This window comes from Peromyscus maniculatus, chromosome 9, assembly GCF_049852395.1.
Source record: "Peromyscus maniculatus bairdii isolate BWxNUB_F1_BW_parent chromosome 9, HU_Pman_BW_mat_3.1, whole genome shotgun sequence".
Lineage (NCBI taxonomy): Eukaryota > Metazoa > Chordata > Mammalia > Rodentia > Cricetidae > Peromyscus > Peromyscus maniculatus.
Genome location: NC_134860.1, coordinates 27,574,762 through 27,600,230, shown reverse-complemented (window position 1 = coordinate 27,600,230; position 25,469 = coordinate 27,574,762).

Sequence of the window (25,469 nt, the reverse complement as noted above, 5' to 3'; positions counted from 1 at the left end):
ATTGGGAGCATTCCTATTCAAACCACCGCACCAGTTAATGCAAAGATTCATAACTAGTCAGAGAACAAGTGACCCCTGAGTGTTCAGACCTAAGTGAGGATGTCATTATCACCCCTTCGAGGCTCACAAACATTACAGGAGTGCAGAGTGTTCAGGGCTTGAGGATGAGAGGAAGTGCTGTAGAAAGGCTGTCTTGTGTACATGACATGGCTGTTCCACCCATGAGCTCACAGCAGCAGTGGCATGCGCAACACTGGGCCCATCAACACTCCATCCTGAGTGGGAGAGGGCTAAAGGGCCTTACTGCTCCCTGAGGAGCTATAGGCAGTAAGGGGATAGCAGGAGGGGGGTCACATCCTCACCGGTGTGGCCACAGGTACACTGTCCTTGGCCAAACAACAATCTCCCATCTATGCTCCTGCAAACAGCTATAATTAAATAAAAAAGTATGTGGGGGATGACAGATGAAATTGGGGAAACTTTGATCAAAGAACATCATATATATGTATGTATGTATGTATGCATGTATGTATATAGATATATATAATCGTGAAATAAAGGGGAACAAAACAAAGATATAAAAATGGCCAGTAAATATTTGAAAAAGTATACAATATTCTTAACTATCAAGAAAATGTAAATTAAAAGTGCTTTAAATACAATCTCATCCCAATCAGAATTACTATCATCCAGAAAAACAATAAATTTCAGTGTAGAGCTCATGCTTGTAAGCCCAGGAGGGCAGAAGCTGAGCCAAAAGAATTTTGCAACTCTGTGGCCAATCTGGACTACAGAGTGAGATTCCATCTTAAAAAATAAAAACATTCAAAAATGTAAAAACATATGGCAGCTAGTGAGATGGCTCAGCACGTTAAGGCACTTGCTGCCCTGTCTGGCCATCTGAGTTCAGTTCCCAGGATTGCATGGTAAATTAAAAAACAGACTCCCACAAGTTGTCCTTGGACCTCAATTCCCTCACTTTGGCATGTGCATGCCCCTGCCCCCACACACACACACAACCACCACCAAATAAATATAATTCAAATTTTAAAAAATTATGACAGTTACAAAAAGACATCAGTGAGGATATAGATCTGTGTACATTGTCCAGTTCTTGTTACTTCTCATGGTTCAAAATTAGATCTAAGAGGGCTGGGGTACGGCTCAGTGTGAGCTTGCTTGCCTAGTACGAGCAAGGCCCTAGGTTCCCCAGTGCCAAAACAATTCATTCAAATATTTTAGCTGGGTGTGGTGGTGCATGCCTATAATCTCAACACTTAGGAGACAGGGACAGGAAGATCAAGAATTTAAAGTAGCCTCTGTTGTGTAGTGAGTTTGAGGCCAGCCTGCGAGAACCTATCTCAGAAAAGCAGAAGTAAATAAACTTCAGAGGCTTGGGCCAGTAACTTCCCGGCAGAAGACTTCCATAGCATGAGCAAGGCTGCAGGTTGGGTACTGTCCTGTTCTGTACTGTAGTCAGTGCTGAACACAGAACACTGCCAAATGGCCATCACCCCTCCCCAATGTCTTTACTCTGCTGTAAATCTACAGTTTACAATTGGGAAATAGAAGTGGTGATGTACCCTGCCTTGCTTTAGTCATATAACTTTAAAGTCAGAAAAATCACATCTGCCAGCCTTTTGAATTTAAATAAGAAACTCATTAGGACTTACATTTTGAAAATGAGGCACAGTGGGTGTGGATATTTGGCTATACAAGGTGAAAAACTTCTGCAGATGAAATCATGATATTCAAACCAAGGGCATATTGGTGAGTTCAAGAGTTCTTGATATAAATGTTAGCCTTTGACCTTAGACAAGTTATGATACCTTTCTAAACATTTTACTTTGTAAAAAAAAAAAAAGGTAATTAGATAAATGTCCTGGTTAGCTTTCTGTCTAAACTACCTACAAGCCAGAGTTCTCTGAAAAGAGAAACCTCAGTTGAGAAAATGCCTCATCAGTTGCCTGTAGGCAAATCTGTAGGGCATTTTCTTGATGAAAAATTGATGAGGGAGGGCGCAGCTCACTAGGGATGGTGCAGTTCCTGGGCAGGTGGTCCCTGGTGGCATAAGAAAGCAAGCTGAAGAAGCCATTGAAAGCAAGCCAGTAAGTAGAGTTCTTCCGTGGTCTCTGCTTCAGCTCCTGCCTTGGTTTCCCTCAAAACTGGATTGAGATCAGGATGCGTAAGCCAAAGAAACCCTTTCCTCCCCAAGTTGCTTTTGGTCACAGTGTTTACTGCAGCAACAGAAAGTAAACTAAGACAACATACCTCAAAGCATGAAGAGGCGAGATGTGTTAGATCCAGGCACACCCTGTCATCAGTAGATGGCAGCTATTGTTATCATCGGCCACAGGCTTCCATCAGGCTGTTTGGTGGGAACAGAGCTTGTTCACCTCCTACAGATTCTTACCCTTAAAATCCACGGGACTCTTTTTAGGTCACAGTTGGGGCCAACAGATGGCCTCTTCCAACATAGCTCAGGATCACTAGGTGGGCATTTGTTAGGTCCCTGGAAAATTGCTTTAATGGGCTTCATAGAAGTTCAGATACTGGCATTCTTGCCATGACCTCTTCTCTCAAAAAAGGGTAAACCCAACTCTCAGCTTGTTTGCCTAGAGGTGAAAATAAAAAGTCACTTCCCCAACTGTAATATTAATTAGTACCAGCTAAGTGTTTTAGAAATGTGAAAATACAGTTACATTTTTAAAGGGTGAAACATAAATGTTAAAATTGTTGGGATTTATCGCACAGCAGAGGGAATGTAAGTATTTTAGTATTTTTTCTGCAGGAAAACATTACATGGTGGTGGTAATAACATTTAGCTCTCAGAGGCGGGGCTCAGGCGTAGCAGAGCTAAGAGGAGCCTCAGAAGACGAAGTGACTCTTGAAAGTTGGGTTAGGAAAGCAGAAAGACACCAGGCATGGTGTGGGGCTGCTTTCTCTAAGACCTCTTCGGTGAGAGTGGGCTTGCTTCCAGTTCCAAAAGACTTTACTCTTGAGTGCTTCCAGCTTTAATACGGAATTAACTGCACTCAGATTTCTCTCTTGGTCACTAAGAGTCTCTCTGCTGTTTCTAAAACTGCTCGTTTCACTTGTGGGAGGGTCCCTGAGTCACAGAATCAATGTAACATGTTCTATGAGCTGGCTCCTCAATATAGCAGCAAGTTGTTCTAAAATCAAGATTTGCTTAAGGACTATTTGATTCTTTTTTTCAAAGTAGAAATATTACCCATTTGACCAATAAAATTCACATAGGAATTCCTGATAGAGACAGATAACTGTCATGGCTCACACTGAGAAAAATGTCCCTCATGAACAAGGGTTACCTGTTTGTTCTTCTCTTAAGAAGAATCGTGCACTTTATTCTAACCACGCCTCTGAAGATCTCCTGTGGGATAGACGGACGTTCTCTCCATTGGGGAGGAAACTGGGGCACTGGGTGTGGTGGCTGAGTTTTCCCTGGTTTGTAACGGAAGTTAATGAAAGAGCCCAAATTAGAATTCTCAAGTTCCTGCCCACTCTCTTTGCTCCAATAAACCTACTTCATTCCAAGCAGCCTCACTTCACCATTTCCTGTCTGGTCTCTGAGGGATTACGCCTCTCCATATTGTTTTCTTCTTTTGTCTGACTTTCCAAAGACAGGAATATTTATCAAAGTCCTCCTTCCAAAAGCTCTGCCAGGCACCAGCGGTTCCGGGATTGTACATAAGGAACAGGTGAAATCCGGCTTTGGTGGATTAGTCTGAGTGAGACACTTGCCTCTAGAAAGGGGTCAGTGAGGACAAGAAGGCCACAAAGTGGACCCTGAATGACCAGGATGGTGTCATTGATCTCAGGGAGGCCTGTGTGGTGGTTTGAATGAAAATGGCCTCTATAGGCTCATCGGTTTGGATATTTGGTCCCCCATTGGTGAAACTGTGTGGGAAAGATCAGGTTCAGCCTTGTTGGCGGTGGAGTGTCACTAGGTGGAGTGTGGGCTGGGGCAGGCTGTGAGGTTTCAAAATACTCGCCATCCCCAGTGCCCTCTCTGTCTTGCTGTTCCTGCCACAGTGCCATTGCTTCTCCATGAAGGACTCTAACCCTCTAAAGCTGTAAGCCCCAACTAAATGCTGCCTCCCCCACTCCTAACCCCACCCCGAGACAGGGTTTCTCTGTGTAGCTGTGCACCTTTCCTGGATCTCTCTCTGTAGACCAGGCTGGCCTTGAACTCACAAAGATCCGCCTGCCTCTGCCTCCCCAGTGCTGGGATTAAAGGCATGCACCGCCGCCACCTGGCTTAAATGCTTCCTCTTTATGAGTTGCTTTGGTCATGGTGTCTTATCATACCAACAGAAAAGTAACATAGACAGACAGTCTAGAAAAGGAAGTATGAAGGAAAAAGAAATATAGTAATTGGTGTCGTACAAGGTTGAGAACAGAGCTGGAGACCAAGGCTCAACTTTTGCTGTTTGCTGGTGCTGAAAAGAAAATGGATAGCTATGATGGTGATGGTGATTATGATGATGATAGTGGTGATGGTGATGATAGTGGTGATGGTGATGATGATGATGATGGTAATGATGGTGGTGATAGTGATGATGGTGATGATGATGATGATGATGGTGGTGATGGTGATGATAGTGGTGATGGTGATGATGATGATGATGGTAATGATGGTGGTGATAGTGATGATGGTGATGATGATGATGATGATGGTGGTGATGGTGATGATAGTGGTGATGGTGATGATGATGATGGTGATGATGTGATGGTAATGATGGTGGTGATGGTGATGATAGTGGTGATATCTCTCTAGTTTAAATGTAGTGCTGTCTTGAGGAAAAAAAGTCTCTAAGAACTGTTCCTGTTCTGTGTTCAGAGTGACAGTCTAGAAAGTTGACACAGATGTAAGGAATTATTCAAATGCAATTCTGATTTGTATACCTGCATGGAGCTTAAGTCTACATCTCTTTCAGTGAAGACAGTGGGTACATGTTCACACAGTGGCCAAAGGTCAATGTTAGATGTGTTCTTCAGTAACTGTCTACCATATTTTTTGAGATTGGCTCTCTCATTGAACTTGGAGCACACTGATTGACTAGGTTACTGTCCAGTTGAGCTTCAGAGATCTGCCTGTTTCTGCATCCCCAGAACCGAGCTTGACAAGAGCTTTTTATGCAGGTGCTAGAGATCCAGACTCAAGCGTTGATGCTTGTGCTTTCAGAACCTTTACTGAATGAGCCATCTCCTCCTCCCCTTAGTCTGCATGCCTAGCAGAGGCTGCTCTTGCTGTTTGTCAATGGGCCACTTTAGTGTAGCAAGCCCCTAGACCTATGCTTTTAAAAGGAGATATGTACATAGCAAGCTCCCGGCCAGCCTGGGCTATGTGGTGAGATCCTATCTCAAAAAACGAAGAAAGAAAGAAGCCTAGTGAGATCCTATGTCAAACAACAAAGAAAGAAAAAGACAGAGGAAAGAGTCACATATATAATTGAAGTCTTTCGTGCAGCTATCATTATATTTATTTAACACAACATACCCAGGGTCTGGTTAAGAGCACATACTGCTCTTTCAGAGGACCCAAGCTGGGTTCCTAGCACCAACATGGCAGTTCATAGCTGTCTGTAACTCCAGTGTCAAGTGATCTGATACTCTCCTCTGACCACCATAAGCACTGCATGCAATTAATGACATGTAGGCATAACAGTGACTGTGGTGATTTGAATAGGTAGGTATACCTCCATAGAATCCTGTGTTTGAATGCCTGGCCCATAGGGATTGGCACTATTAGGAGATGTGGCCTTGTTGGAGTAGGCAAAACCATCACAAACCTAATATTAAAAAAGGTCTTTAAAAGCATACCTAAGATTATATATATATATATATATATATATATATATATATATATATATATATATAGAGAGAGAGAGAGAGAGAGAGAGAGAGAGAGGGAGAGAGAGAGAGAGTACCATTCTTGGTATCCTTCACCTCTACTAAATTTGTGAAATCTGATATATATCACAATTACAAAACGTCTCAATTTAGACCATCTCCATGTGGTGGAGGCTAATGGCCTCTGTATTAAGTGTACAGGGTAAGACAACTGAAGCAAAAATTTGAGAGACTAGAGATATAGCAATGATGAGCAAGAAGGGCTGAGTCATGATGGGACAGAGGTGATGCTCTGGTCTCTAAAGAAAGACATGAGTGTCCTCCATGCAGAGAATGGAGATGGTAGAGACAATCCAGGGCCCAGTGACTTCCCAGGAGAGAACCTCCTACCTGCCTCACTTCTGTATCTTTTGGGCTTCATCTTGGGACTTTTTGGGGGTCTTTCTGCAGATTGAAGGCTACCCCAGGCTCAGTAGAGAGAAGCCGAGCGCTGTGTCTCCCGCATCTGCCAGATAAATAAAGCCATTGTCCTTTACTGATTTCTGTTGCCTTATTTCTTTTGGAATGCCCAGAAACTAAGACTGGATTACAAACTTGAGCATCCTTCTCCAGAAATACTGCAGGCAAACTGAGAACAGCTGTCCCTTTCCACCCCAGACCCTTTGGGCATGATTCAGAGGCCAGGGGCATGAGGAGTTTCATTATTTACCAGGCTTCTCTCTAGACCAGACTAGATTGGAATTATTATGATTACATTTCTAGATGGTTTTTTTTAAAGCTTTTGTTATTAAAAGTAAATATGAGGGCTGGTGCAGGGGTCTCCAAAACAGCCAGGACCACAGGAGGTAAAAAGGTAGTTTGGTTCAACATAACTAATAGCCAGGGTTGTTTCAAACTTCTAAGTAGCTACTGTTGGCTCAAACTTAAGGAGTCTGGCCCCGAGTAGGGTATTTTAGGCATATTTAAACACAGCAAAATTTGATGAAATTTCTCTTGGTAATAATTAGCTCAATCCCATGTGCACAACAAAACTTGGGACATGACTACACCAAAACTCTTTGTAAAGTACATGTGACATCTTCCATAAAGATAGGTGCTATAGATTGACTCCATGAGACTGACACCTTCCAAAAAGATAGGTCTGTAGATTAACAAGCTCACAATGGGTGTCTGGTGAGGATCCAGTGTGGTCTCAGCCACACAGATGGCACAAAGGTCACCAGGCTATTAACCACTTCCATTGAGCAGATAACAGGTTATGCATCTCTCCCTGGAAGAGACAGGCCTGTGTGTTTAACATTCCTGGTCCCCCCAGTGCTTATCTGTGAGCACAGGACCTCCCTGCCTCCCACAGGCTGTGGAATGACGCAGCAGGTAAGAGCACCAGAGCACAAGCATAAGGTCCTAGGTTCACAGCACTTAGGTAGAAGGCAGCACCGTGGAGGATGGGAGCAGGAGGGTCCCTGGGATGGGAAGAGCAGGGAGTCCTCAGGATCTGCTGACCACAAGCTTAGCGCCTACTTCAGGGAGAGACTCTGTTTCAAGAAAATAAGTTTGTAATCATTCTACTTAGGTGTGCGGGTGTTTTGCCTGCACATCTGTGTGCACACCACATTTGTGCAGTGCCCTTGGAAGACAGAAGAGGGCATTGGATCACCTGGAATTGAAGTTACAGAGAGTATAAGCCATTCTGTAGGTGCTGAGAATCTAGTCTGGGTCCTCTGGAAGAGCAGTCAGTGTTCTCAACTGCTGAGTCAAAAAATATAAAAAATGTGAATAAGGCAGAGTGACAGATCAGGATACCTGATGTACACTTCTGGCCTTGCCCATGCACATCTGGAAGCAAACTTTGATATACACCACACACACACACATATACACAGAAATATATGTATGAGCTCAAGCAGGTGGGAATCCGATGCAGGATGATTACCATGAGTTTGAGGCCAACCTCAACTACATAATAAATGAGTTCTAAGTCAGCCAGCCTAGGACAGTGTGAGAGCTTGTTTCATAAAACAAAGGAAAAGAAAAACAAGTGTGTGTGTGCATTCCTGTTTTGTGTGTGTGTGTGTGTGTGTGTGTGTGTGTGTGTGAGAGAGAGAGAGAGAGAGAGAGAGAGAGAGAGAGAGAGAGAGAGAGAGAGAGAGAGAGGCTAGGTGGTAAACACCCATAATCCCAGGACTCAGGAATTTGAGGCCAGCCTGGGCTACAGGATAGCCTGTTTTAAACAAACAGATATTGAATATCTATGCACAAAAATATATAGAGAGGAATAGGGACCTCTTCTTCCCCTGGATGCCACTGTGTTTCCTACAGAGATGGGGTTGAAGCTGTTTGTCCCTCTTTCTACATTTGGCTGGCTGTGTTTTACTGTGTTTATACTTGTTCTTTCCTGAAAACTGGCACTTATTGCTAGAGAAATGACAAGATCCAGAATCACAGGAATTCTAATTAGAAGGGGGATTTTCAACTCTTCAACTTGGGCTCCATATGGAAAACACTACTGAGCATTAAGAATCACAATGCTGGTTGGTCGGCCGGCTGGCCAGGCGGTGGTGGCACATGCCTTTAATTCCAGCTCTCAGAGGCAGAGGCAGGAACTCCGTGAGCTCATGGCCCGCCTGGTCTACAGAGCCAGTTCCAGGACAGGCTTCAAAGCTACACAGTAAAACTCGTGTGTGTGTGTGAACATATATATAAAATCACAATGCCTGGGTCTCCCCAAACTTCAGAGTGTGTTAGTATGGGATGTACTCAGCCTATCAGGAGTCTTGAAAGCTTCTAGGAGGTTTAGGTCAGCAGCAAGGGTGGAGAAGAGATGAAATGGACAAGCCATGACTTGAAACAGGCAAGTGTTTCATCAGAACCTCAAGATCTGCTTTCTCTGTGTCCCCTGGCCATTCTGCCCATTCTATACTTCTATTCCAGAGTGAAACCTCAAAGCTAACAAGGTTTGCTTGCAAAAAATATTTTTATTTTTCCTATTAGAATTTCTCATACATAGCACCTTGCTGAGAATTAGTCACTTGGGAAGGTTTGGGAAAAAACAAAAACAAAAAAAAAACTCCTGCTCCACCTCCAGGGACACTGATATAATTATTTGGAGTGCACCCTCTGGTCTTCGGCTTCAGCCTCCCCTGGTGATTCAATGCATAGCAAGGAGTGTCATCCACAGCAGCGCCACTCAATTTCATGAGCATATGCATCATCTGTGGGTTGTGTTAAGATGCAGATTCTGAATCTGCAAGTCTGGACAGACCCAGGTTCTGCATCCTGCTGGGAACACTAGCTGAGTAGCAAGAGTGTGACTGGTTAGTAGCCCTGGACAGCAGTGCCCTGGCATTCTGCTTCTGCAATTTTCTAGCCCCGTGGCTTTGCACGAGCTGCTTCAGCTCTCTGAACCTCTTCCTTACCCACACAACAGGGAGAATAATAACACCTCCCTTAGCCACAGTAAATAGTGTCTGCAGATGTGAGCAGCTGAGCTGGAGGCTGAGTCTCTTGCAGTTGTTTCCCAGGGATGCCAGATCATTTCCAGGAAGTCTGTCTGGCCTTCCAGCTGTAACCGGGGTTCAGGGCGTTTCAATAAGTATTCCGGGCTCAACTTCACGATTGCTCCGCGGCTGTCAGGCGCTTTGCTTAGCAAAGCAGAATTGGAGGTTATCCGTGACCTGCGCTGTCTCCTCACTTCTCATCCTCATTACCTCTGATCGCTATCCCACCCACTTTGCCTCTCCCCAGCGCTCTGGATTAATGGCCTCTATGTCGTCATAAATCACAGCGAGCACCTCGTGTTTCTGTGACTGCTTTGAAATAAAACTTCCCGTTTCTCATCATCTGCAGAGCTTGCCCTCAAGTCTGAATCCTGCAAGTTCTCAACTCCAACTTTTCAGCGCTCAGAACGCACACTAAAAAAGCACCCCATCTTTGAGCTGTATGTTCATTCAAATCCTTTATTTTTAGCCAAATGTGACTATTGAAAGTCTGTATATCACATGACTATAAATGTCATTAAAAATCAAAGACCGAAACTCTTTTCAAATGAAGTTTTTGGTGGTGGCACATGCCTTTAATTCTAGCACTTAGGAGGCAGAGGCAGATGGATCTTAGGATTTGAGGCCAGCGTGGTCTACAGAGTGAGTTCTAGGACAGCCAAGGCTACACAGAGAAACCCTGTCTCAAAAAAACCAAAAAGAAAAGAAACAAAAAAGAAAAGTTTTATACTTAATTTCTTAAATTCCACCAGGTGTGATGGCCGAGGCCTTTAATCCCAGCACTCAGGAAGCAAAGCCAGGTAGATCTCTGGGTTCAAGGCCTGTTGTTCAAATCTTAGATGGTCATTTAATAAAAAACTCAGAGCCAGATATCAGGGTGAAAGCTAAAAGATCAGAGAAGCAGACCAACCAGCCACTAGTTCTTACCTCTACGAAATCCTCAACCTAAAGAGAGCGAGTTCCTGTTTCCTCGAGCCTTATATACCATTCTCTGTCCTGCCATATTACTTCCTGGGATTAAAGGTGTGTGCCACCACTGCCTGACCTCTGTCTAATCTAGTGTCTGGCTCTGTCCTCTGTCCTTCTGTTCCAGTCTTAGGTGCTGACAGTAACAGTTGTTGCTTGGTCTTTGGCTCTTTTCTCTTTGGGGGGCCGCCACCTAGCTCCCAAATAAATCACACACAAAGGCTTATTCTTAATTATGAATGCCCCACTTTAGCTTGGCTTGTTTCTTGCCAGTTTTCCTTATCTTTAAATTACCCCATCTACCTTTCACCTCTGGGCTTTTCCCATCTCTTGCTTCTGTAAATCTTACTTTTACTTGGTGGCTTGCTGTGTAGTGGGGTGGCTGGGTGGCTGACCCTGGAGTCCTCCTTCTCTTGCTTCTTCTTCCTTTCACTCTCCATCTCTTTTTCTGTTCCTTCCAGTTTTCTCCTTCTATATATTCTCTCTGCCTGCCAGCCCCACCTACCCTTTCTCCTGCCTTGCTATTGGCCGTTCAGTTCTTTATTAAACCATCAGGTGTTCTAGACAGGCACAGTAACACAGCTTCACAGAGTTAAACAAACGCAACATAAACAAAAGTAACACAGCTTATAATAATATTCTGCAACAAGTGACGCGGAGCATACCTTCTACACGATACAGCAGCTGCATCTAAACGCACACACAGGGAGGTTGCAGAAGGGCTGAAGAGGAGGAAAGAGGTCAGAGTTCAAGGAGTTCCAAGGAGGCCTGCCCGAGAGATGGAAGCTGAACTGACAGGGATTGGGAACCTCTGCTCCAATCAGATTACTCTCTGGGCTGGAGGTCTGTGACAGATGTGGCTGCAGAGTCAGGCTGCTTCCGGACTGCAGGTTTGAGCAGAGCTACAGAGCTGAGCCAGCTGTGGAAGTGAGATACAGGACCATAGCAATTGTAGAAGCAAAGGGGAGGACCAAGTCTAGGCAAATGAACTGGATGGTGGGTCCAGACAGACGTCATCAACATCAGGGACCAAGCCAAGCTTAAATCCCTAGGACAGTACTTTGCCATCAGTCCTCAAAAATCAGAGCTCTGCCTGCCTCTCCTTCTGAGTGCTGAGATTAAAGGTTCGGGCCGTCCTGGTTTTCCTGACGTGATTTTAAGACGCCATGGGTTCCTGCAGAACCACTTGATGACTGGACACGGTGGTACCTTTCTATAGTTAGGAGGAAGTCATGGACTTCCACGTGTGGTGCCAGACATAGGGCTTCATGCTCATGTTCTCCAAGGTGCAAAAACATCTTCCATCCTCAAAATGGAGTCAGAGGCTGCTAGTGAGCAGGTAGGATGGCTCTGTGGGTAAAGGCACTTGCTGCACAAGCCTGCACCCTGGGTTCAATCCTTACACAAAGGTGGAAGGAAATATCTGACTATCGAGTTGTTTTCTGACCTCCACATGTGTGCCATGTCACACTTGTACACACACACATACACTCCACATGTGTGCCATGTCACACTTGTACACACACACACACACACACACACACACACACGCACGCACGCACGCACGCACGCACGCACGCACGCATGCATGCACGTACCCATTAATAGATTTATTTGTTTTTCTTTTCCGTTGTTTGTAAAATCTTTCAGGACAGGGTACATGTATACTACTCTACATTCATATAATTACTGTTTACACAGTATGGAGTAGCTTGAGATTAAGCTATTGCCTGATCCCAGCCCTTAGGAAATAGAGACAAGAAGATCATAAATTCAAGGCTAATCTTTTATTTATTTTTTAATTTTATTTATTTTTTAATTTTATTTATTTATTTATTTATTTATTTATTGGTTTTTCGAGACAGGGTTTCTCTGTGTAGCTTTGTGCCTTTCCTGGAACTCGCTTTGGAAACCAAGCTGTCCTTGAACTCACAGAGATCCGCCTGCCTCTGCCTCCCGAGTGCTGGGATTAAAGGTGTGTGCCACGACTGCCCGGCCTCAAGGCTAATCTTGTCTCCCTAAAGACTTTGGGCCAGCCTGGGCTACATGGGACCTGTCTCAAGGAAAGACAAACAAACAAACAAACAAACAAACAAAAATCCAAACATTTCACCTTGTCTCCTGACAGTGCTTGCCAGTGATGTTTGGAAAGTTAACAGTTCCTGGGGGATGCATAGCACCACCGTTAGGATTTTTCAGTTCAATAGAGGTCTCCTATCTGAGTTATTCTTAATGTTTGTTTCTTCCCAATGTCCCCAATTCAAGTATCTCACTCTCAACTTCAAGTTCTTGATGTCTTCTGAGGGATCAAATAAATTAAAAGACTTTTTATTTGTTTCCCTGCAGAGATGGAAAGTGTCTGAAAATGGATTTTTGATTCAAATTACAAGAAGAAAAAAAATTATACAACCTTTCCATGTCAGTGTCTTAAAAAGAGAGAATGTCAGGGTTGGAGAGATGGCTCAGTGGTTAAGCGCAAGCATGGTGACTGGGGGTGCACTCCAAGAGACCCCCATAAATCCTAGGTGGGTGTGACAGCTGCTGTGTGAGAGATAAGGAGTCTCCAGAGCAGGCTGCTCAGGTAAATGAGCTCTAGGTTTGATTGAGAGGCCCTGCCCCAATGGATAAAGTGGAAGACTGTCAAGGAAGATTCCTGATGTCAACTTTGTGAAGCCACACAAACACACACACAGACACAGACTCACACACACACAGCCTCACACACAGACACACACACAGACACAGACACAGACAGACAGACAGACACACACACACACACAGCCTCACACACAGACACACACACACACACACACACACACACACACACACACACACACACACACACGGTGAAATCACCTGTCAGCTGATTCAGTGTTCAAGGGCTGTGTTTACTGACTTGTGAAACACAATGCTGAGTTGTGCTGAAGAAGGAATTTAAAGGTGAAAATTCAGTCCCCGTCCCAGGACCTTGGAAACCCTGGAAGGGAAGGAAATGCACATACATACACGAGCACCTTGGTGTGCACACAATGACAAAGACCTTTCTCACAGCCTTCTCAGGTCCCCCGGGAACTTTCCTGGTTATAGCACAATAGGACTTATTGTGTCCTAAGCCCCGGCTGGTCCCCTGGGGAGGACTAAGAACCGTGAGGTCAGAAGCCTTATCTGCATATCTCTCTGAGCTCTGGAACACAATGGATGCTGATGAGGGGCAGGAGGGAGAGAGAAAGTGAAAGGAGGGTAGGGTGGGAGAACAGTGAGGAAGGGGACTAGAGGATGAGAGAGGGTGGTGTCAGTGGTGTGGCATTTGGGCGTGTCGATGGAGGTGTAATTTAAGTCAGACTTTCCTGTGGCCTGACTGGAACCACACCGAGGAAAGGGCCCTCAAAGTATTGAGGCAGGAGAGCAAAGCCTTACAAAATCAGCATGCGAGCAGAGCAAGGAGGCAGACACCCCCTCCCCCCATGCAGGCTGAGCGGGCAAACATTGGGGGCGTACTAACAGTTACGGAAGCACAGGACAGAGTCAGGGACACACACCCAGATGATACTGAGACATGTGACACAAGAAATTGCATGTAGAACTGCATGTAACCCCTCGGGAGGTGCCTTTGGGACACCAGCATCAGCTGGTGGCAGCATGGCGTGTGTGCTGCAGACCTGTCATCCCCGTTCGGGAGGCAGAGCATGAGGAGGGGCAGCCAACTTGAGGCAGGCCTGGGCTGCATGAGGAATTTTCAAGCCAGCCAGGGCTTCACAGTAAGACCTTATCTCAACAGTGAGGTGGAAGGCTTGAGAGCAGGTGTGGTAGCCCATACTTCTGACTCCATGCTGTGTTCCGAGGCCGGGGCAGGGGATCAGGAACCCAGGCCAGCATGAAATGCATTGTGAGACTCTTAAAAATAAAAACACCAGGCTACGGAGTCAACTCAGAACTGTAAGGACCAGAGCTTGGGTCTCCACAGCCCAGGTCAAAGCCAAGTGAGTGTAGCAGCCCCCATATAACCCCAGCCCCCCCCCTCATCCAGGGGATCCCTGGAAGAAGCTGGCTAGCTAGACTTAGAAGCCAAACTCAGTTCAGCAAGAAACCCTGCTTAAGCAAATGTGTGGAAGGCACAGAGAGCTTATGGGATGGCTTAGGGCAAAGCCACCTGCTGCTCTGATGACCTGGGGTTGATCCCTGGAACCCAAATAACAGTTTTCTGGGAGTCTGAAACACAGTAGGTGCCAAGGGAGGAAGACAGGAGCTGAAGGTGGAAGGGGGTTGATCTCTGCCCTCCATTTGCACCCTCCCAAAAAATAAATGTAATTTTAAAAAATGAAGTAGAGAACAAGCAAGGAAGATCGCCAACATCAGCCTCTAGTCACTATTCACACACACACACACACACACACACACACACCACATACCACACACACACCACACACACACACACACACACACCACACCACATACCACACACACACCACGCACACATACACACACATACCACACACACACACACACACACGCACACACATACACACACACCACACACACACACACGCACACACATACACACACATACCACACACACACACGCACACACACACACCACATACCACACACACACCACACACACATACACATACCACATACCACACACACACCACACACACATACACACACCACATACCACACATACACACACACATACCACACACATACACACACATACCACACACACGCACACACATACACACACACATACCATACACACACGCACACACATACACACACACACCACACACACACATACCACACACACACATACACACACACATACCACACACACATACCACACACACACATACCACACACACACACATACCACACACACACATACACACACACATACCACACACACACACACCACACACACATACCACACACACACACATACCACACACACATACACACACGTACCACACACACATGCACACACGTACCACACACACATGCACACACACACACACACATGCCACACACACCACATATACACACACACATACCACACACACCACACATACACACACACATACCACACACAGCACACATACCACACACACACATACACACACACCACACATACACACACACACACCACACACACACACCACACACACATACCACACACAGCACACATACACACACACACCACACACACACACATACACACACATACACACACACACAAAGAGAGAATACTTTTGTTTTGTTTTGAAGTTACATGAGAAGGTCAGCCAGATGGCTCACAAGGCAAAGGTGCTTTCTGTTGTTTATTTGTTGGTGTTATTCACCAGGCACAAGAAAACACGAGGTGCAACATTAACCCATTATAAGAGTTTTGTTAGGGAAAGAAAAGGGGGGACATGGGGAAAGGTGGATCAAAAAGAGACGTGGAAGGGAGTGGGTGGAGCCTGCTTTTATAGGTCACTCGGGCCTTACATGGCTGTGCCACGCATGATAGCGTGACGAAGCATTTTGCCTGACTGCTGGACAGCACATGCGCAGTCCTGTGCCTGGGAACAATAACACTTTCTACCTTAAACTGATAGCCTCACTTTACTTTCCCAGAATCCACATGGTAAAAGAAGACAGCCAGTCAACTCTACACGCACACAGTGGCACACTGCACCCACCTACACTCCCCACAAAATCCCACAAAATAAATAAATGCCAAAATAAGTTAAGAGGAAAGAAGTAGCTGCTCAGACTGGGGAGCTCAGTGGTTACACACACATTTAGCATGCACAAAAGTCTGGGTTCAATCACATTCCTATTGCTGTGAAGAGACACCATGACCAAGGCATCTTAGAAAAGAAAGCATTTCAATGGGTCTGGCTTACTTTTTTAGAGGGTCAGTCTGAAATCATCATGGTAGGAAACATGGTAGCAGGCAGGCAGGCAGGCTGCAGGAACAGGAGCAGAGACTGCATTCAATCCACAAGATGGAGACCAAGGAAGAGAGGAAGACTGGGCCTGTTGTGGGCTTTTGAAACCTCAAGGCCCAGCCCTAGGGACACACCTCCTCCGTCAAGGCCACAATTCCTAAATCTTCCCAAAGAATTCCACTAACTAGGGACCAAGCGTAGGAGCCTATGGGAGTCATCTTCATTCAAACCCTCGAAAAGTATAATGGAGCCCGTTAAGGCTCTGTGCAGGCTGTGTCCCAGGTTCTGGGGACCAGAACAATGTAGATCTATGAGCTCCCTGCCTGAGTGAGGCTTCAACTCCAGTGGAGGGAAAAGTTCATCATTTTAAAAAGCAGCAGGGCCACACGGATGTGACATGTCCCTGCACTGTGAAGAGGACCGTGGCTTGTTGAATGAATGGCAGGTAAGCTTCTCTAGGGCTGAATTTGGAAAAGTGAAAATGCAGTACCCAAGAGTTGCGAAATATACCTCCAGCTAAAACATTGTGCCCAAGGGGGTGGTGTTTGATTCTGCAGGGCACACTAGGCAGTGTCTGGAGACAGTTTTGCTTGACACATGCTGAGTGGGGCTTGCCATTCATGTGTAGTAAGGACCCCAGTCTGGATTCTCAGAATCCACATAAAAAAGCAAGACATGGAGGCAAGCATCTGTAACCCTAGTGCTGGACTGGGGCATGGAGAAGGAGGAAACGGAAAGATCCCTGGGGCTTGCTTCCAGCCAGTCAAGCCAGCTGCTGGACATCCGATTCAGCTAGCTTCAAAAAAAAAAAAAAAAAAAAAGTAAGTTAGTGGGTAAGAGTGTTTGCTGTGCAAGAATGAGGACCTGAGTAAAGCCACAGCCCAGAAATGCGCACACACACACACACACACACACACACACACACACACACACACACGCGCGCGCGCGCGCGCGCCCACACACACACACAAATGGTAGTATAGAAATGTCTCAGCTGTTAAGAGACTGGCTGCTCTTTCAGAGGACCTGGGTTCAGTTCCCAGCGCCCACATGGTGGTGCACAACCATCTATGACTCCAGGTCCAGGGGATATAACACCCTCTTCTGGCCTCCATGGGCACCAGGCACACATGGTTTAGGTGAACACTCACATATATAATAAAAATAAGTAAATATTTAAAAATATAAGGTGAAGTGATTGAGGAAGAACCTGATAGCACCACTCTATGTGTATGAACACACAGCACATGCACACACACACACACACACACACACACACACACACACACACACACCACAAACACAAAAGAATTATTCAACTCAAATGTAAACTGTGCCTAGGGCAAGAAACCCTGAGCCAGTGAGATGGGCAACTGCTGAGACCTTGAAGTGGGAATAAAGGAAGTCTGAGTGTAGCAGGCATCAGAAACCCTGCAAAGAGTAAACAGAAGATGGAGAGACCAGGCCAGAACCTTCTGGGGCTTTATTGGTGGAGGCAATGGCTACATCTCATCTGTGAGTCTTTGGAACAATTAAGCTGGACCCTATGGTTTCTGCATTTCAGGATTTTAGGTGGATAAGGTATTTCCTTTAATAAATTTAAAATAAATAAGTCATTATAAATAGTAGACAGCTATTCCCAGCTCTCTGCTATTCCAATAACAGAGGAAAAATGATTTCAGTACAATTTTCTTCTGAGAGTTTGAAGAAAAGAACTCCTAAACAATCAGGCCCGTCGTTCTGAGAATCAACAAAATTGCTGCAACAAAGAGGGTCCCAGAAAATGGAATCTTGTTTAACCTTGCTTAATCCAATTCTCTGGCCTTCTGTCATACATCTCTATGGCCCTTTCGCCCACCTACATTGCTAATGTGGGAAGAAAGACACCTTCATTACCAAGGACTCAGAAGTGATGGATGGTGAGGCAATGATTGATTTGCGGTCGGTAGAAGACTGAGCCACACATGTCAACCCCACAGCAGAGAGAAGCAAGACGAGCAGGTCCGTGGCTCTTCACGTGGTCGGGGAGAATCATGAGGAAAGGCGCTTTTGGAGACTTCCGATGTTCATGCAAATGTACAGTCAATAAACGTATTCACAGCCGTCAGTTATCACTCACTCTGTCATGCATGCTATAATACCCCTGAGCTACTGCTGTTACTTGCAGGGAAATGTACATGGTGCCACAAGCTAGAGGAAAATGGAAAGTAAGGAGAAATTGTTGGTTTTAAAGAATTTACAGCTGCTAGCAAGGGGTCACATAGTCAACAAAGTGCAGCACAATCCAGGATCAAAGAAATGCCAGACGGAAGCCAGAGTCATCTGGAGTATCTAGCCGGCCTGCACAAGAGATAGCACCCGGATTTTTTCTTTGAGGGTTTTTGTGCGGTTGTTTGTTTGTTTGTTGTTGTTGGGTTTTGTTTTGTTTAAAAAGTTTTGGATTTTAAATTTCATATATTATTTGTGCATACATGTGCTGTGGAATATCTTTCTGTATACTGTGAATATGTGCTGCTCTGATTGGTTGATAAATAAAGCTGTTTGGCCAATGGTGAGGCAGAGTAAGGTGAGGCAGTACAGTCCAACTGGAGACAGAGAAGAAGAAAGGCGAATGGGGCAGATGCTGGCCCGCCGTATAAGGAGCAACAAGATGCCAGCAGACCGGTAACACCACAGCCACGTAGCAACATATAGATTAATAGAAATGGGTTAAGTTATGTTATAAGAGCTAGCTAACAAGAAGCCTGACCCATAGGCCATACAGTTTGTAAATAATATAAGCCTCTGTGTGTTTACTTGGGACTAAGGGGCTGCAGGACTTGGGTGGGAGAGATTAGTCCTGACCTCAGGAACGGGCAGAACTGGAGAAATTTCTGGCTACACACATGTACATGTGTGGGTGCTTGTGTACATATCATGTTGCTCCTGCGGAGGTCAGAGGACAGGCTGACAGCCAGCACCACTGAGTCACATCACTGGCCCATTGGCTTAGACCTCCAGGACAGGTTATGATGGTAAATAACATTTTCTATGCTTATTTGTCATCCACATATACTCTTTGTTGGTATGCTATTTTGTTTTTTTAATTTTACTGCTGAGTCTTGAGAAGTATTTATTTGTTTCTCTATAAATCAGCCGTGCTGGGGAGTTAAAGCAGGGCCTCACACAGGCAGGCAAGCACACGACCACATTCTCAGCTCTAAATCTTGGTAATTAAAAAAGAAAAAGAGAATTCTACATACAAATTGTTTGTTGAATATCTAGTTTTCAAATATTTTATTTCAATCCCTAGTGATGAGCAAGATGGCTTAGCAGAAACCAGCGCGTGTCACCGAGTTTGGTGATCAGAGTTCCATCTCTAGAGGACCGCCAACTCCTGAAAGGTTTCCGTTGTGTACACAGAAATAAATAATACAAATTAAAACCAGGCATGGTGGCGCACACCTATGATCCCAGCACTCAGCAGACAGAGGCCGGTGACTCTCTGAGTTCGAGGCCAGCCTGGTCTACTGAGTGAGTTCCAGGACAGGCAGGACTACACAGAGAATCCCTTCCTCAAAAAACAGAAAACAAAATAATAGTAGTAATAATAATAATAATAATAATAATAATAATAATAATAATAGAAAACAAAATAATAATGATAAATGAATAAATCCATAGTCCACCTTTTAATTCTCTTGGTTGTATCTTTCTCATAGTAAAACCTTTTAGATTAAGCCCTACTTAGCAGCGTTTTTCTACTGTGAATTTTGCTTTTGATATCTTATTGGGGACACTTTGCCAACTGATGTACACTTCTCTCCCCAAGAGCTAAATGTGTTCTACAGTGTTTTGTTTTGTGTTTAGATTTATAGTACTTTTGAGCTAATTTAGGGTGAGATCTAAAGTTGTAGATTATAGGATTGACATTATTATTTCAGACAAGACCTCTGTATCCCAGACTGGCCTGGAACTCACCTTGTAGTCCAGGCTGGCCTGGTGTCAATTCCCCTGGCATGGCACCCTACGTTCTTGGATTATAAGTACAAGTTACCATGCCCTACATCACAGAAAATTACTTCTTTTGCACACTGATGCTCAAGTGTTCTTTTACTTTTACTAGGGAAAAAAAAGTACTACCTTAAATCCCTTTGTGCCTCTGTAAGACCCACCTGGCCAATGGGCAGATTTTGGAATTTTCTATTCTGTTACATTGTTCTGGGTATCTATGCCTCCACTGATAAGATACTGGCTGGGCCATCTTGCTGGCCTAAGTAAACTTGTAGATGACTATTAGCCAGTAAGACTATGACTAAGGTTAATAGTAGCCAGTCACATGACTTTATATTAAACCAGTCCGCTTGGATACTGTATGTACTATGGGACCAGTAATCTTTTCAGATACAAAGTGTCATGTTTCTGGTAATTTTTCTTAAAACGACTTGATTTTCTAAAACGAACTCTTGGTCTTTCTGACATCCTCCTGTTTGATATGCTGGAAGGAATATGTTCCTGGGGCTTTTGAAAATCCTCTAATGAGTGCTGGCTGAGCAATGAGCCTCATAGAGTCACATAAGAATGAGAATTAGGTGGGCTTGTTGTCAAGTTGAGGAAGCTGTGATTTGACTTTCTGACTAAATTTTCTCTGTTCAAGCCAGTTTCATGGGACTTCATCAAGGCAACGAAACTCTAAAATGTTTTTTTCAAGTGACTGTTTAAGTTCAAAAATTTCACGGCAGGAGCGGGAGTGTGGCTCCTGCAGTTTCCAGCACCCGTGGTGGGTGACTCCAGGAGATCCATGCACTCTTCTGGACTCCACAGGCAGCCGCACCCAAGCACACATATACACAGGTAATTTAACAAATCTTAAAATTGTTCTTCAAGGTAGAAAAGTCTAAAAGTCTAAAAATCTAAATAATCTCGAAGAGAAAATAAAACCGACTGGCAGTTTTGCTATCCTGAGAGGACCATATACACATTTTAGTGCAGCTCCTTCCTGTTTTTAATTTAAATTTACTTTAAGATCGTAACTATACTTGTCTTTTTATTGTTACAATAGAAATGAGAATAAACTGTGAGAAGTTGAAAAGGTACGCAATTCCAAAATGATGAGGAGTAACGGAGCACCCACTACAGGTTCAAACTGGCTTTCCCTGTAGGGGCACAGGGACCGCAGACAGTGATTATCGGTGAGGAGACTGCTGTAGCATCTGCCATCTGGATTTATGCATCAGTGAGGAAGTTTAAAAACAAGCAAAGGGAACCAACCGCGGGTCCTGGTTACTGCTGAACCCATCAGGTACAGGTGAGAAGACATCGGCATTGTCTTAAATCTCTCCCAACACATAGGTTACAAAAACAAACAGAAAACCATGACTGTAAGGCAATGTAGAAGTTTGTCCTTCGAAGGAGATCCTCATTTTGTCATCTTTTAACACACTGTTTCTCCTGCTGGGTAGTTTCCTTCAAGGGAGGAGTTTCCCATCCTCACTTCCAGGATTAGTTTTCTTCCATTTTGATTTGTCAAATTCTCCACTTCTGACAAGTCTGGATTATCACTCATCTTTGACTGCCAGCTCCAAGGCACGAGGTAGAATGCTGCCAACAGGTCAGACTACCCCTGCCTTGGGACCAGGCTCTAATTTAATTAACATTTTAAAGATTTATTTATTCTTATTTTATGTGTAAGGGTGTTTTGCATGCCTGTGAATCTGTGTGCTACATGCATGCAGTGTGCCCATAGCGTCCAGAAGACTGCATCGTATCCTCTGGAACTGGAGTCAGACCATTGCTAGTCACCATGTGGATGCTGGGAATCAAACTCAGGTCCCCCGGAAGAGCAGTCAGTTTTCTTAACCTCTGAGCCATCTCTCTAGCCCCATTTCCAATTGTTTGAACACACCACACACACACACACACACACACACACACACACACACACACACACACACACACACACACACATTTAAATAAACATTTTGCAGATAAAGTTAAATATACATTAATTATGCCTGCCTGGTGGCCATGGAGGCCATTGGATGAACACAGATGTTTGTGAGCTGCTGTGTGGGTGCAGGGGATTGAACCTGGGTGTGAGAGCAGCCAGTGCTTACCCACCAAGCCCTCTCAGTCCCTCTGTTCTGATTTTTATTAAACAGAGTAAGGCAGCCACTTTCTGTCTCCATAAACATCATTAATGACAATACCATGACTGATACTGGACTTTTTCAAGACACATTTTTGTCAATTTATAATTTGCTATTACAAATATGCTAAGACTACCTTCATAAATGTTTTTAAGGAACTTCAATTTTTAATGATTACTGTCTTAAGAAAATACTGGAAATTTGATTCCTGGGCCAAAAGACAACATTTTTGAGACTTCTGATAAACATCATTATGATTTAAATATACTTTGTTCCCTCATACTGGTGCTGAGGTTGACTCTCCACTGTGGGGTATGAGGGGGAGATGTTGGAAACGCTGTGATGAAGACTCTTGTTGATCAGTTTCACAGCAGCAGGGTACTCCCGGTCTGCAGAGTTTATGCATCCTGTTACTCTGCTTGGCCTTTTACAGTGAGGTCTGCCAATGAGGCTACAGGCTCTTTAGGACCTTAGTTTTCCCATCATAGATATGGTTTATTTTATATGTATGCATGTTTTGCCTGCCACATACATGCCTGGTACTCACACAGACCAGAAGAGGGCATTAGGTCCTCTGAAATTGGAGTTACACACTGTTCTGAGCTGCTGCGTGGATGCTGGGAACTGAACTCAGATCCTCCAGAAGTAACTGCTGATGTATCTTTCCAACTCCATATATATATATGAGGAGTAACGGAGTACCCACTATAGGTTCAAACTGGCTTACCCTGTAGGGGCACAAGGACCGCAGACACAATGATTATCGGTGAGGAGACTACTGTAGTGTCTATATATATCTATATATCTATATATATCTATATCTATATATATATATATATCCTATTTTATATATGTGTTTGCCTGCATGTGTGTATGTGCATCGTGTGCATGGCTGGTACTTCTGGAGGACAGAAGGGGGCATCAGATCCTCTGTGGGAGTGCTAGGAACCAAACTCAGATCCTCTGCAAGAGCAACAAGTGCTGTAAACTGTCAAGTCATCTCTCCAGGCCCCTGGTTTTCCATCTTTAATACAGAGCTAGTGACAGCGGCCATGTAGGACTGATGTCAAGGATCAAATGACATTGTCGCAGCTTCTTCCCTGCCTACATTTCCCCTTGTAAAGCTCTGGGAACCAGGAGTGAGCCTTGCTTCCATGTCCAGGCTGGTCCCATCTAGGACCCTAATCCAGCAGGAGAACAGCACCTGTCAGAGTGTATTTTCGGGAACCAGCATGAATCTGGGAAAAGGTCTGCTTTCACAGACACTCACAGCCAAAGAAGAGAACATAGCCAAGGAAAGTAGTGGAAGATGACAGGGAGTTCGGAGCCGCTGCGAAGGCCTTGGGTCCAGTGTCACCGGCAGGCAGCTCGTGCCCACAGCCCCGCTTCCTCTCTTGGCCATATCTGATTCGTTTCAGTCTTGTGCTATTGGTAACCAGGCATATTAAATGATTATTTAATCCTACTTTTTGTGTTTGTTTTTGAGACAGGGTCTCTCTGTGCAGCTCTGGCTGTCTTGGAGCTTGCTACGTAGCCCGTTCAGGCCTCGAACTCACAGAGATCTGCCTGTGTCTGCTTCTGAAGTGCTAGGATTAAAGGTTTGAGCAACCACAACCATCTCGTTTTTTGTTTTGTTTTGTTTTGAAGACAAGGCTTTATATAGACCAGGCTGCCCAGGACCTCAAACTCACAGAGATCTGTCTCTCTCTGCCTCCTGAAGGCTGGGACTAAAGGTGTGCACCATCACCAACACCACATTTTTTAATACACTTTTTAAAAAGATTTTTTTTTTGTGTGTGTGTGTGTGTGTGTGTGTATGAGTGTTTTGCACACTTGTATGTCTGTGTACCACATGAGTTGCCTGGAGTCTGAGGAAGTCAGAATAGGGCATCAGATCTCTCGGATCTGGATGGAGTTCCAGACAATTGTTAGTTGCCATGTGGGTGCTAGCCATTTTCTTTTTTCTTAAGTTATAATTTTTTTCAAAATAGATACACTTTACTAAATTTTAGGTTTTTTCTTTTTTTTTTTTCTGTTCCTTTTCTCTTTTTTTTCTTTTTGGAAAAGGGTTTTTGGAGCTCAGGCTGCCCTTGAACTTCCAACCTTCTGTCTTCACCTCCCGAGGGCTCATATTACAAGGGTTACAGGTGTGAATCACCTTTGATGGTTAATCTTGGTTGTCGGCTTTACCATGTCTGGACTCATTGAAAATAAACTGCTGAATGCATCTGTTAGGGCTTTTCTGATCAGGTTGTTTGAAGTAAGAAGACCCGCCCTAAGCATCTCCAGTGGCTGCGGACATCAAAGGAACTCCACAAGAAAGCTTTGCTTTTGTCTTGCTCCCTTGACATCCCACTGGCATGCTTATCTTTCCCATTGCTCTCCACACGGTGCTGTTTCTGCTGCCACTGTGCTCTTGCCAATATCAGGACCCAGCCTTATCAGGCTTCCAATATGCCTGGAAAAGCAGTGGCTTCCCAGGAACTCTTCAGGCCTTTAGCATGAAGTTGGGACTGCAGAAACATATGTCTGTTGGGAAATATTATTTTAAGGTATGTTGCTTTTGTTTATGTTGCATTTGTGAAGCTGTTACTGTGCCTAAAACACCTAATTGTCTAACAGCCAATAGCAAGGCAGGAGAAAGGATAGGCGGGGCTGGTAGGCAGAGAGAAGATATAGGAGAAATCTGGGAAAGAAGGGAGAAAGAGTAGCAGCCAGAGGAGGAGGAGGACTCTGGGGCCAGCCACCCAAGCTACACAGCAAGCCATGGAGTAAGAGTAAGATTTACAGAAGTAAGAGAACAGGAAAAACCCAGAGGTGAAAGACAGATGATGGGTTAAGTTAAAGTTAAGAAAAGCGGGCTAGAAACAAGCCAAGCTAAGGCTGGGCATTCATAATTAAGAAGAAGCCTCTTACTCACAGCCAAACATCAGCTTGGGGAATCCTGTGGAAGAGGGAAGGAAGGATTGTGGGAACTAAAGAGGTCAAGGGCACCAAAAGAAACCCCACAGAATCAATTAACCAGGGCTCATAGGGGCTCACAGAGACTGAGCCAACAACCCGGGAGCCAG